Raw genomic sequence first — 12,803 nt, 5'->3', positions numbered from 1 at the left:
GATGTAAAAAAATGGGTCATCGTGTCATAGAAGGAAATCAGGTTGGTCAAGCAGGACCTGCCTTTTATAAACCATGCCGGCTGGTTGTCCTGTATGTGCTGTGTGTTGGCACTCAGGATGATCTGGTCCTTCCCAGGCACCAAGGTCAGGCTGATAGGCCTGTTATTCCTGGGATCCTCCTTCCTGCCCTTCTTGTAGATGGGCATCACATTTGCTAACCTCCAGTCAACTGGAACCATCTTGGTTAGCCAGCACTGCTGATAACTGATTGAAAGTGGCTTGGTAGGCACTGCCATCAGCTCCCTGAAACCTGATCTAGTGAAGTGTATACATCTATTTTATTTAATATTCTTTTTTTTTTTTTTTAATTGAGCAAAAGATTTCCCTGAGATCTATGAGGTGTGTCCTATAGCAGTGTTGCAAACCACTGTATGGGCTGGCTGCCACTCTGGGGTCTATGAGGTAGTTTCCATCATTTTACCAAGGCAGGTGTGCCTTGATGACCATCTGCCACACTGACTGTGGTGACTGTAGTGGCAATTGCTGTGCCCACCAGCCCCTATAGACCTGCTGCAGTAACCACCTGGGCCCAAGCTCCCTGTAGCTCTTGCACTACTGTTTTATCACCTTGCTGTCTGCTTTCTGACTTCCCCACAATTCTCCACCATAGGGCTTAGGTATGTGCATCATTTTCTGGTACTCTTCCAGCAGTCTGTGTTCATTCCTTGGCCCTTGTTTCACTGAGGTAATTTTATTCAGTGTTTTGTATGATATTGGCAAAATGCTTTTCTGACTCTGGGGCAGTGGGGTGTTACCACAATAGAGATATTTCTGAGAGGCATGCAGAAAACATGCAAGATTTCAAATGTGCTTTAAATGCCTTCCTCATTTATAAAACAGTGACTTGAAAGTACTGGTCCCGGTCCCTGTGAGTATTATGAAATGGTGTGTTCATTCCTCTTTTACTCCACTACTGGAGTAACTTAGAAATAGTTTCACCTTTTCACTTTGCTCAAGTAAATTAGGCCATATGCAGCATAAGAACCCATAAGCAGGCTACAGAGACTCATGATAGGTCTCTGCTACAGGTAGAACGGGTTGTACTTCAAAATCAATAAAACTGCTTATAGGCTAAATACTATTTGTTTGAAAGCTAGAGTATTTAATTCCATGCTCACTGAATGGCAAAGGGAGAAAACAATTTCTTAAGAGAACATTGACTCTCCTGATTTTTAAGCTATACTTATGATATACATTATGTACATGATATACATATTTATTTCACCCCTTTGAAGGGAAGCAAGATGGAGATCGTACACTGTTTGAAGCATTGTCTTTTTTCAGCATCTGTCACAGACATCACCTGCCTGCCCTGAAGAGCTCTTGTTGCCACATTTAAAGCCTTGCAGTGTTTCTATCACACTTTTATTTTATGCTGTAGCTTAATAATGCCCAAAATTCTTGGTTTGAGATTAGCAATGAACATGATCTCACCAGTTACTTAATAACCAGGTGTACTGCTCTAGTATGTCTTTCCTGATCACGTGATTCATGAAAAGCAGAATCTAACTTTATTACTTGTTTAAAATTTCTTGTTTTTCCCTGTCCTGCTGTCTGTCTTGGCTGTTCCAGTGTAGCCTGCTTTTTTGTCTGTTGGTGGCTCTTTTTTTTAAAACTATTATTCCCTTGATTAAATTGATTAGTATTTTTTTTTCCTTACTAAGTTTTTAGCAAACCAGGCATGTTGTAGTCTCTTACTTAGATGTTTCTTTAAGGCTCTTTATTTTGAAAGACTCTAGATTGCCATGCATTACTGCTTCCCAGTCTCTCCCTAACAGTAGCAGTCTTTTTATCATACTCAGTAAGGTTCATTTCAGCTCATGGCCTTCATCATTGCTTTAGGCTTACAGCCAAAAGCATGCATGTATCTAAAGAGTAAGGTATGCAACACATATGAAGCAGCATCCTGTTGAAGATCTCCAGTTCTAACCATCTCCCACAGCAAATGCAATCCTAAGATCATCCATGGGTGTGCTGGTTTTGGCTGGGATAGAGTTAATTTTCTTCATAGTATCTAGTATGGCGCTATGTATGGGATTTGTACTGGAAATAGTGTTGATAATACAGGGAAGGTTTTGTTTTTGCTGAGAAGTGTTTGCACAGTCAAGACCTTTTCGGCTTCTCCCACCACCCCACCAGCGAGAAGGCTGGAGGAGGCACAGTCAGGACAGCTGACCCCAACTGACCAAACATGTATTCCATATCATATGAAATCAGGCTTAATAGAAAGCTGGGAGAAGAAGGAAGGGGGGGACTTTCATATGATGACATTTGTCTTCCCAAGTAACCAACACACATGATGGATCTCTGCTTTCCTGGGGATGGCTGAACACCTGCCTGCCCATGGGAAGCAGTGAATGAATTCCTTGTTTGGCTTTGCTTGTGTGTGCGGCTTTTGCTTTAGCTATTAAACTGTCTTTACTTCAATCCACGATTTTTTCCTACTTTTACCCTTCTGATTCTTTCCCCCATCCCACCACGGGGGGAGCGAGTGAGAATCTGTGTGGGGCTTAGTTGCCAGCCAGGGTTAAATCATAACAATGAGGAAAGAGTTTGAGGCTTTAACATAGAGTTATGGCCGAAAGGAGAAAACAGCAAGTTTGATTCTCCAGTTTGCAACTGGTTAAATCAAACCCAGAATGTGCAACATAAGGCTGCCCTTGTAGTCTGTGCGCTCTGCTGTGTGTTGCAGTAACACCAAACTGAAGCAACTTGGCACAAAGAACCCCAGAGTGTGACACTCCTCCTTGGAGGAGATGATGGACAACAGGAATATTTTTTATAAAGCATTCAATATAGTTTCCAGGATAGTGGCATAACTGACCATGTGCCAGTTAACACAGAGATTACAGGGGTCTTTGTGATTCTGCTGTACTAGTCTGCCTGCCTTTCCCAGTCTTCTGTCCTGAACTGCTTAATGTTTGTGTGCTGCTTTCCGGTTGTCAGAGAGAAAAAGTTAATATAACAATTATTAGTATTATAAATAATAAAAACACACTGTGTGTCTATGGTATATCCACTTGTGCCACATTGCTTCTGAAGAAGCATGTAATTGCCACTGAATAAGGTCTCATGCACTGTTATGTTCATGTACATTCGAGATTCAGCCACATAATGAATTAGTATAGGTGCCTGTATGATTTACAGATTGTATACATTTAGGCAAAATGATGGTGCTTTATTACTCCCTCATACTGAGTTGTTATTCTCTGTGTTGTTGTATACTTGTCTAGTCTTGGGCTTTCATTGCTTCAAGATGAAGCAAATAATGAAAATTAGTTTCTCAATCGATAACTTTTATTTGTGAACCAGCCCTCAGCTGTTATGTGCTGGTACATCATCTTTTGATAATTCCTTCCATGCTTATTCAAGCCATCTGACCATCTGACAGTAATGGCTGCAACACTGCCTTTGATCTCATCAGTGATGTAATATTAAATATTCATCAGTACTTGTTACCACCACACCTACATTTCTGGTGTGACAAGGAGATGGAAGGTTTAATACCTATTCCTTAATTTTAGCACATTGTTTGAAAGATAGCCCTCTACCTGCTGCACTCTGTGAAAGGGGATGATCTCATTATTTTAATGCCATTTGACACTACTTCCAGTTTGCTGCGCTCCAGTGATCACAAAACTTTCTCTCCAGATGCAACCTGTCCACACTTCCATTAATTTTAAAATCCACTGTCTTTTTAAGTAAGAAGGGCTTGCTTTTAAAATGCCCTCCATTTGTCTCCATCCATATGGTGAAGGCTACCCCTGTCGATGCAGATGAAGCATTTCAGAACTGCTGGGTTTTCCTTGTGCTTCCCCTCATCCCCTCTTCAGTTAGAAATTGCAGGGATGTTCAGTTATAGGATAAAATGTACCAGTTAAGTCAATAAACATCTGATATGAAATGCCAGTCACAAAAGTGTATCAGACCTTTGCTGTTACAGTCTGTGCCCCTACTGCATGCAATCCAATTCCTAACTACTTGCTCTCTACCTTGAACGAGGATGTGTTTTCCACACATCCATTTGTGCTAGGGTTCACCCTGACTTTCTCACTTTATTTGGGTTGATTTTGGTTTATTCTGCAGGACCCAGACAAGCCCTCTTTATCTCTCAGTGTTCAACCAGAAGAGGAGAGGACACCAGGCATCACCTTACCCAAAGAAGCCTGCCATGGTCTTAAGGTGAAGAATTCTGAGGAAGATGGGAATACATGAAAACTACGCAGGGAAGTATGTTTATTAGTAAATTAACTTGCCTTTCTCACGTTTAAGAAATCAGTCAACATTAACATTTCTGTAATGTGTGCTTTAAACAGTGCTCACACAGCCATATTTAGGTGGGTGTCTGAGTCCTTCACACAAACAAGGGCTGCAAAGCCCAAGTGCTGCATCAGCTGCATGTGCTGCTGCTGTGGTACATGGCTTCAGTGTGGTGGTGATGTAGCTGGAGCTCTAGATGGCCACTCAGCATCTGTCAGAAACAGACGCATTTCTCAGAGGTGTCACTAATGTCCTGCAAGTGTGCCCTGATCACAGTGTGGAGGTTCCATAATGGCAGCAGATTTTGGTACTACCTGCTCTGCCTTTTGACACCTGCTGGTGGGAGGTCATTACTCCACTAGATCTGTCAGGACAAGGGGAGTCAGGAATGAACTGAAGGATGTGGTCATTTTCCTTAAATAAAAAATAAAATAAAATAAAATAAAATAAAATAAAATAAAATAAAAGAGAGTTTATGTCAAGAGATTAAATGTAATAGTGCTGCTAGGAAAGACTTGGAGTAAGGGATAAGATGAAATTGAGGTTATAACCTGGGAGAAATTAGGCCATCACACAGGAATTTGCCATCCTGAAAGGGTAAATGCTTTTGGCCACTCATCCTTTGGTGACATACCCTTCCCATTCACACCACAGAAACTATCAGTGCTAAAGAACAGTGCAGCTGTAAGGAAGTGTAATGATCTGTGTGTACGTACCTGTAGGGATCCTGAGAAATAGATATGGAATTAGTCATAGACTGGCTTTTTTACAGGTAAGAACAACTTAAACATCCCTTTGTGAGGTATTTTAGCATTGTATCATTGGAAAGCACTGAAATGCGGTGAGCAGAAATGGCTGCTAGTTTGATAAAGCTGAAGGGCATACTAGATTTCTTCAGATCCAGCAGACAAGTTAATAAATGGTATTGAGGACTCTTTTGTAAAGGTCTCTTTGTTCTGTTTTTTCCAGGCAAGTACACCCTCTGAAGCTGTTGTTTCTGGTGCTTGATGCAGCCATACCGAAGATTCCTAAAAAGAGACAATGATTTCTCACAAATAAGAAGGTGCAAAGTATGTGGGGATGATGGTCTGTCATCACATAGAAGTGCAAATGAAAAATATTGCGTAGGAGCTACTCTTAATTTTTCTTGACATGACAGCTGTGTTCCTCTGGCATGCAATGCTGGTGAGTGGCCAAGTCCTCCAAACAGACCTCCATCTCTCTACTGAAGTATCCTCAAAACAGTTGGAGGACTGGACCTAGAGGTGCATGCCTGTGCACAGGACAGCCCACCCTCAGAAGGAGGGATGTCTCCAGGCAGTGGCACTCCAGCAGCCACCCTGAGAAGCCAGGTCTGTAAGTCTGAACAGTGTTATCTCTCACAAGGTGTCAAGAGGTTTAGACCATGGAGGAAACCAAATGATCTAAAAGCACTGCAGAGTTTATTCTCTGCTGGCCCTTTTCCAGCCAGTCGCTGGGATGTCCTTTGCATGCAAGATGTCCACTATAACATCTGTATCATTGCAAAGCCATCTATCCTTAGACAGCCTGAATAGCAAAGCTATGTATGGATTGGCTCCCGTGTGGGTTTCTCATGTATTTCTAGGATGTGAAAATAGAATAGCAATACAAATGTCTGAGGAATAATGGGCATCAACTCTTTAATCTTCAAAAGAAAAGCTTTTAGTTTCCCTGTATCTAGGATAGGCTGCCATCCTTCTTTTGATTTTGGAAACCATGCATTCCTCCACATAGCATCTAAAATGCCATTTTATAGCCTCCTGTGTTCAGGAGAATGTCCACCTCCTATTAAAACAAATTCTACATATGCTTATGTGGGGGTGTCTAAAAAGTACGTTGAATGTTAAACTCCCACTTGGACACTAACATAACTGCTCTGAATCTTGCCAGAGACTTGAGTTTGTAATTTATACTGTGAAATTTCATTGTATACCAAGTTCAACTAGTTCCAGTTGTGTGTCTTCAATTAATGTCATTTGTATGTGTCTGTGAAACAGCTCACCAGCACTGACCTCTCCCAGGGCTAATAGAATTGTAGAATTACAGAATGGTTTGAGTTGGAAGGGACCTTAAAGATCATCTAGTTCCAACCCCCTGCCATGGACAGGGACACCTTCCACTAGACCAGGTTGCTCCAAGCCCCATCCAGCCTGGCCTCGAACACTTCCAGGGATGGGGCACCCACAGCTGCTCTGGGCAACCTGTTCCAGTGTCTCACCACCCTCACAGTAAAGAACGTCTTCCTAACATCTAATCTAAATCTACCCTTTTTCAGTTTAAAGCCATCAACCCTTGTCTTATCGCTACAGGCCCTATTAAGAAGTCTGTCTCCATCTTTCTTATAAGTCCCCTTCCAGTATTGAAAGGTGGCAGCAAGGTCTCACTGGAGACTTCTTTCCTTCAGGTTGAACAACCCCAACTCCCTCAGCCTCTCTTCATACGAGAGGTGCTCCAGCCCCTCTGCACTTGATCCAACAGGTCCATGTCTCAGACGTGTTGAGGGCTCCAAAGCTGGATGCAATGCTCCAGGTGGGGTTTCACAAGAGTGAGGTAAAAGGGCAGAATCACCTCCCTCGACCTGCTGGCCATGCTTCTTTTGATGCAGCCCTGGATACATTTGGCTTTCTGGCCTGCAAGCACACATTGCTGGGCCATGTTGAGCTTCTTGTCTACCAGCACCCTCAAGTCCCTTTCCTCAGGGCTGCTCCCAATCCATTGTCTGCCCAGCCTGTACTGATCCTGATGACTGCCCCGACCCAGGTGCAGGACCTTACACTTGGCTTTGCTGAACTCCGTGAGGTTCGCTTGGACTGGCCTGCCAAGGTCCCTCTGGATGGCATCCCCTCCTCCAGCATGTGGACTGCACCATTCGACATGGTATCATTGGCAAACTTGCTGATCTTTGAAGAAATCCAGAGGTGATGTGTTAAGGACAGTGCTTCCCATTCTGTAAGTTCAGTCACATTTAGACAGTTCTCACATTGCAGTTTTTGATACTACTAATCTCCTTCAGTTGAATAGTTTCTCTCTGTTGTATTGTACAAAATGCAATCATTAAATCCTTGGATACATAGCAGAAAATTATAGAATCGTAAAACTGTTAACATAAATGGAATTGAGGAAAGTACTAAATCAGATAGGCACACTGGCATTGCAGCTAATTATCACACACTAAATTATTTTGCTGTGAAAAATGACTGTTGAATGACGTATTTTGCATTTTTTAATACCTAAACATATCTTTCTCAGTCAAATGACAAAACACAAAACTAATTATAATTAAAAAATAGGACATGAAGTTTTTAGGTAAAGAAGTGATTTAGTGAAACAGCTTTAATAATCCAGTTATCTGTTATTTTTTATTCTGTAAAAGGAATTATTTCTAAGGAGATCCAAAAGTTCCTTGCCAGAGTGCAATCTGCTTTTCAGTGAATGTGGAATACCATAAAGCTAAAACAAAATGCATTTCTAATTCATACCGCTTGTCCCTTGGACACAATGTCATGATACTAAAGTTAGTTCAGCGTGGTATGCTTAGTTTCTTGAACAAAGATAGTGTGTAATTTCATTAGGAAGAAAGAGTTTTATGAGCGCTTAATAATTGCTGCAGTTATATATTTGATAGTAAGTCCAAATTCTATTGTTTCCACATGAGAATCTTGATGGGATTTGATCTCAGTAGTGAGATGGAGCAGCCTGTGACTGTGGGTCTTTCTGAAATTATTCCTCTCCTGCTCCTAAGCTGTGGGAGCTCTAAATGGTTGGAACTGTAACTGTCTGGATAGTGTAAGAAACAGCTTATTTGTCAATATCTGTCCAAATTCTGAATAGTTGCCAAGTTTGCCACTGGCTCATGTTGATGCTCAATGCTTGTACTGCAGTGAAATAGCAAAGACATTGGTTGAATTGCCTGAAATTTCCATTTCTAGGTATATAGTCCAATAATACATACATGTTATTTCAGGCAGCAAAAAAGGGATCTCCAGTGAAGAGATTATGTTGGCTTTTATAAAGCTTATGTTCTAAACCCAAGCTTTTCTTCAATAAGGGCAGGATGAGAGTACAACCTTTCCAATGTTATAGATTAATGCTTCTCTCCTACACATTAAATAACTTCCATTTATATTATTTTATATATAATATATAGATATTTAAGCTAAGATACTGAAGTGTAAGTATTTCCAGGAGAGTAGAGTTTGCAGCAAATTTACTTTGTGACAGGGTTTTCCCCCTCAGCTTTGCTCTGCTAGCAACACTAGCTCTCTAAACCAGTAAAGAATTAAAATTACTAAATCTACTTAAATTATTCCAGATTAATCAAGGTTCACCATGATACTTATTTTAATTTCCATCTGTTGCCTAACCATATGCTGGAGCAATGTACAAATAAACTAATCCATGGGATACTCATACTCTTTATCTAAGTTGATAAAAGCCAGGATAAACTAGACAGGAAAATGGTCTGACCGTTTTCCCTTTTGATGGACATGGTTCAGCAGACTGGGTTTTCTTTTCTTGTCCCCGATTTCTTTCTTAATTGTGGCTTTCAGCTGGAAGATTTCTTCATAACCTCAATTCTATAATAAAAACCACAAAAAACCAGTAAAGCCCCTGACTCTAACCCTAGGGCAATTGAGAAATGCCAGTTTTGTGGTGTTCCCATGTGAAATACTGTCCCTGTAAATCTGTTTGCAAAATCAGAGCTTGAAAGGATAGGAATAGTCTCTAAAAATTGTTCCTCATTTTCTAGATCCTTTTCCTTGCTGATATAAATTTATGAATGCTGTTGTTTATAAACTTGATTACCCATTGTTTTATATAAGCTAATTATATCATACTTTGTTAATTCCAAGCTTTGTTTATCCATTTACTATGTGTCATTGTGGAAGGTCTTTGGTGTTTAATACTGACAGCTAGAGAGGGAGATCTATTTGAGCCTAGTCGAGCTGGGATAAGTTAAGCAACGGAAAGCCCACCCTGCTCCTCTTTCCTTCAGCTTTTGAGACTGGTGGTTTTGTGACACTGTTGTACAGCCATGAGCTTGCAGTGGGGGAAAATAACTCTTTTTCTCTGATTTCTCATTATGTAAAAGACAATTAATTTAAAGTTAAAAAAACCCAAATAACCTTTGCAAGTCTAGTTCATTCTCTATTTTTGTTGTTGCTGTTGTTGGGTTTGGTTTTTTTCCATCGGGGAAAAAGGCTTTTATCAGTGCCTATTTGCACACAGGTCTTGAAAGTGAAGAACTTTCTCTGTCCACCACATACCTCATTTACTCTTTTTTAAAAGAACCAAAGTAGAAGGGTAAAAGAAGACAGAGAGGCCAGGCTGATTTGCTGGGACTGAAGCATGAAACAGAAATAGTGTAACTTTTTTTTACATATCAGTATTCATGCTGCAGGGGTAAGTGCAGTAAAAGGTTATGCTTACCTATTATTAAACTGAATAAATGCAGAAGTTGCACACTCGATATGTTTATGTCACAGAAAAATACCATTTGTATTTAAAATTAAAAGTACTTGCATACATGAAGGATCATTTAAGATAAATAGATTTAATATTTATGCAAATACACTTCAAATGCTGCTGGTGATACATGATAAATACCTTTAATACAAAAAAGCATTTTGTTTTGTAGCCACTCTAAGGCAAAAAAAGCCTTTCACAATTTTTATTTTTCTTCTAGGATCGAAGAATGATGACTATGCTAAACCTGGATACTACTAATAAGCCAAGAGCAGGCAAAATTAAGTATGTCTGCCAAAAAACACTTTCTGGGGAATATTTTGTACTGTAGCCAAATTCCCCTCCCCTTTTTTCCTTGCCCTTCAGTTTCTGCCTCAGTTCATGTCTGAGCTCCTAGAGGCAGCTATGTTCATTTCAGCTGGGTATTCAGACTCCTGTATTTCCTTTTTTTTTTTTTTTTTTTTCTTTTTTTTTCCCTTGGTATAGTTTCCTTAGGCCAGAAGGTAAGCACAAGAATAAAGCAAGATGAAAAATCAGTTGTGGGTTAAACAAAAACGGAAGACTTCTAAGCTAGAATAGGCAAGCAGAGATAAAAAGGTGAAAAGACTGCAAAAAAGCATGGAGAGCAGCACTGGATGGGCAGCAAGCAGGGTGTCACCAAGGGGTAGATTTTTGGACGCCTCCCATCTCACCAGCCTGAGGAGGAATCACTAATCCTTATGTTAATCCTAAACATGTTACACCACTGGGTGCTCCCCTGAATAAAGGGATATGTCCTGTGAGGAAAACTGTCCTTTTCAGCTGTATCTGACTGAACAGAAATCGAGTGCCCATCTAGATGCTGTTGCTCCTTTTATACCACAAACAAACTCAAGATGCAAATGGGAATGTCAGTAATGAAAATTACACATTTCTTGTGACCATAAAAATGAAGCAATGGCAAAATCTAAAAGGACAGAGGAAGAAGAGAAGATAAGGGCCGTGGAAAGGAGAGAGAAATAAAATAATAGTCTTGGAAGTGGGTTATTTACCAGGGACTGTGGGGCACACTGACAGAAAGATAGTAGCACACTACTTACGCGATCCTTGCTTTTCATTTCTGTATTTATTGCAAACAAGTATGTTATTTGGTTAAATGTTTATTTTATGAGCTCTTTCTTTCTTTAGAAAAAGGTGGATAAAGGCACATCTACTGTAATTATGTGCCATTAAATGATTTTACAGCGGTCAAAGTAATACCACCTTGTGTTGTGAAAGAAGAGCTTCCCTAATAATGAAACTTTTTCATTACATCTATTTTTTTACAGAAAGAGAAACACATGTTGCTTTTAGTGCACTTTACATTAATGTGTAGACTGACTTTAGCTTTGTAACTATTTTTTTAAACAGTTCTGCTGTGAACAAATGTAGTTACTTGCCCACAAAAGTGGTTTGCTCCTCGTGCCCAAGAACATGTTTTTTTGGCATTATTTGTGCTCTATAGTGCCACAAAAAGAAAAGAGACTTGTGGCAAACCATGGTGTTCAGCAGAGATGTGCTAGCTTGCTGAAGCTGCTTGTCATTTTAGAAGATTATAATGCGGTAATATTTGAGGTAGGAGAACTTGTATCTGTGAGAACTATTGTGAGTCACACTCCTTACCACAAAAGAAAAATAAAAAAAGAGGTCACTGTTACTGATTCAAGATGCTGCTGTTCTCAGAACAAGGCATAATTGTCTTGGGATTTGCTGACTTTGCTGGTCAGCCCTGGCTCTGTATGAGTGCTGTGAACCACAGAGCAGTCTTGTCAGGAGTCTTTTCCTCCTCTGCTTGTTTAGGATTTATGTAGTCTTCACATTAGAAGCCTGTAGTGCCTTATAGTGTCTGTAAGGTTGAAATGGTGCTCCCATTTCAAACTGAATTTATGATAAAAATGTTTATAGAATTCTAGGAGAAACTGCAAATATCTACAGTTGCCTATTAATTTACTGAGTGTATTCAACTTGGCACGTGGCACAAATACTTAACATAAATCAGTATCTTCTAAACTTCATCCCATGCAGCACAAGGGGAGAAACAGTGAGAAAGTTTCTTGTAAGCCAAGTAGAAGAATTGCTAAACAGAAAAGCTGTTGGTTGTCCACAGTTTCCCAAGTGTAGGGCTGTGAATGGGCTTCTTTGTTTAGCATGGAAGGGTGTCCTGCAGCTAAGCTTCTTTCTCCAAGTTGAGCAGACCACAGCCTTGTAAAACCACTGGCATTGCCTCTCTGTCACAGTGCATAGTCCTTGCAATATGCTCCAGTTCAGCCATAGGGCCTCCCCAGTTCTGCTGATAGATGGCAATATGGACCCCCTTTTTGCAGTCATTATGTCAATACTATAACTAAGATTAAACCATGCTTAACAAACACATTGTCCTATTTGCTGAAGAATACTAGATGTGACTTTTTTTTTTTTTCTTTTTTTAAGTCTGTGCCCAGCAGCCTGTGCAATCTGTGACAGATACATTCATCAGAAATAGGAAAGCATGGCAGCTAATTTGCAGAGAAACAACCTGCTGGAAATGCATTTCCTCTTCTGGATTTCTGTATTTTTGATATATTTGTGCCTTTTGGATTTTTGCATGCTTCGCTTGTATATTTTTAGAAGTTATTGGAATCCCTGGTTGGCTCTCCAAAAAAGTTATGAGAATAATTTGACTGCTGGGACCTATCCAGAGTAAAAAAGCAATGGAGAAACAAGCATTAAAAGCCACATCTAGAGCTTTGTTCTCTACCCTGCTCCACAAAGGTCAATGTTTCCCTTTGAGCTGCTACGAATTTTTACCCAAGTTTAGACTGAGCAGAAACTGAGTGAAGGCCTTCTTGTACTGCAGTCACAGAGTAATGGAACAATTCTTTGGGGTCATCAACAGCATAATATATATATATATATATTTTTTAGTCAAGTTTTATTTTCTCTGAGGTTAACATCAGTGCAGTCTAACAAGTAAAGCCATAGCATTACAAGACCACAGA

Source organism: Falco peregrinus, chromosome Z (assembly GCF_023634155.1).
Source record: "Falco peregrinus isolate bFalPer1 chromosome Z, bFalPer1.pri, whole genome shotgun sequence".
NCBI lineage: Eukaryota > Metazoa > Chordata > Aves > Falconiformes > Falconidae > Falco > Falco peregrinus.
Note: the sequence above shows the minus strand (reverse complement) of the source record.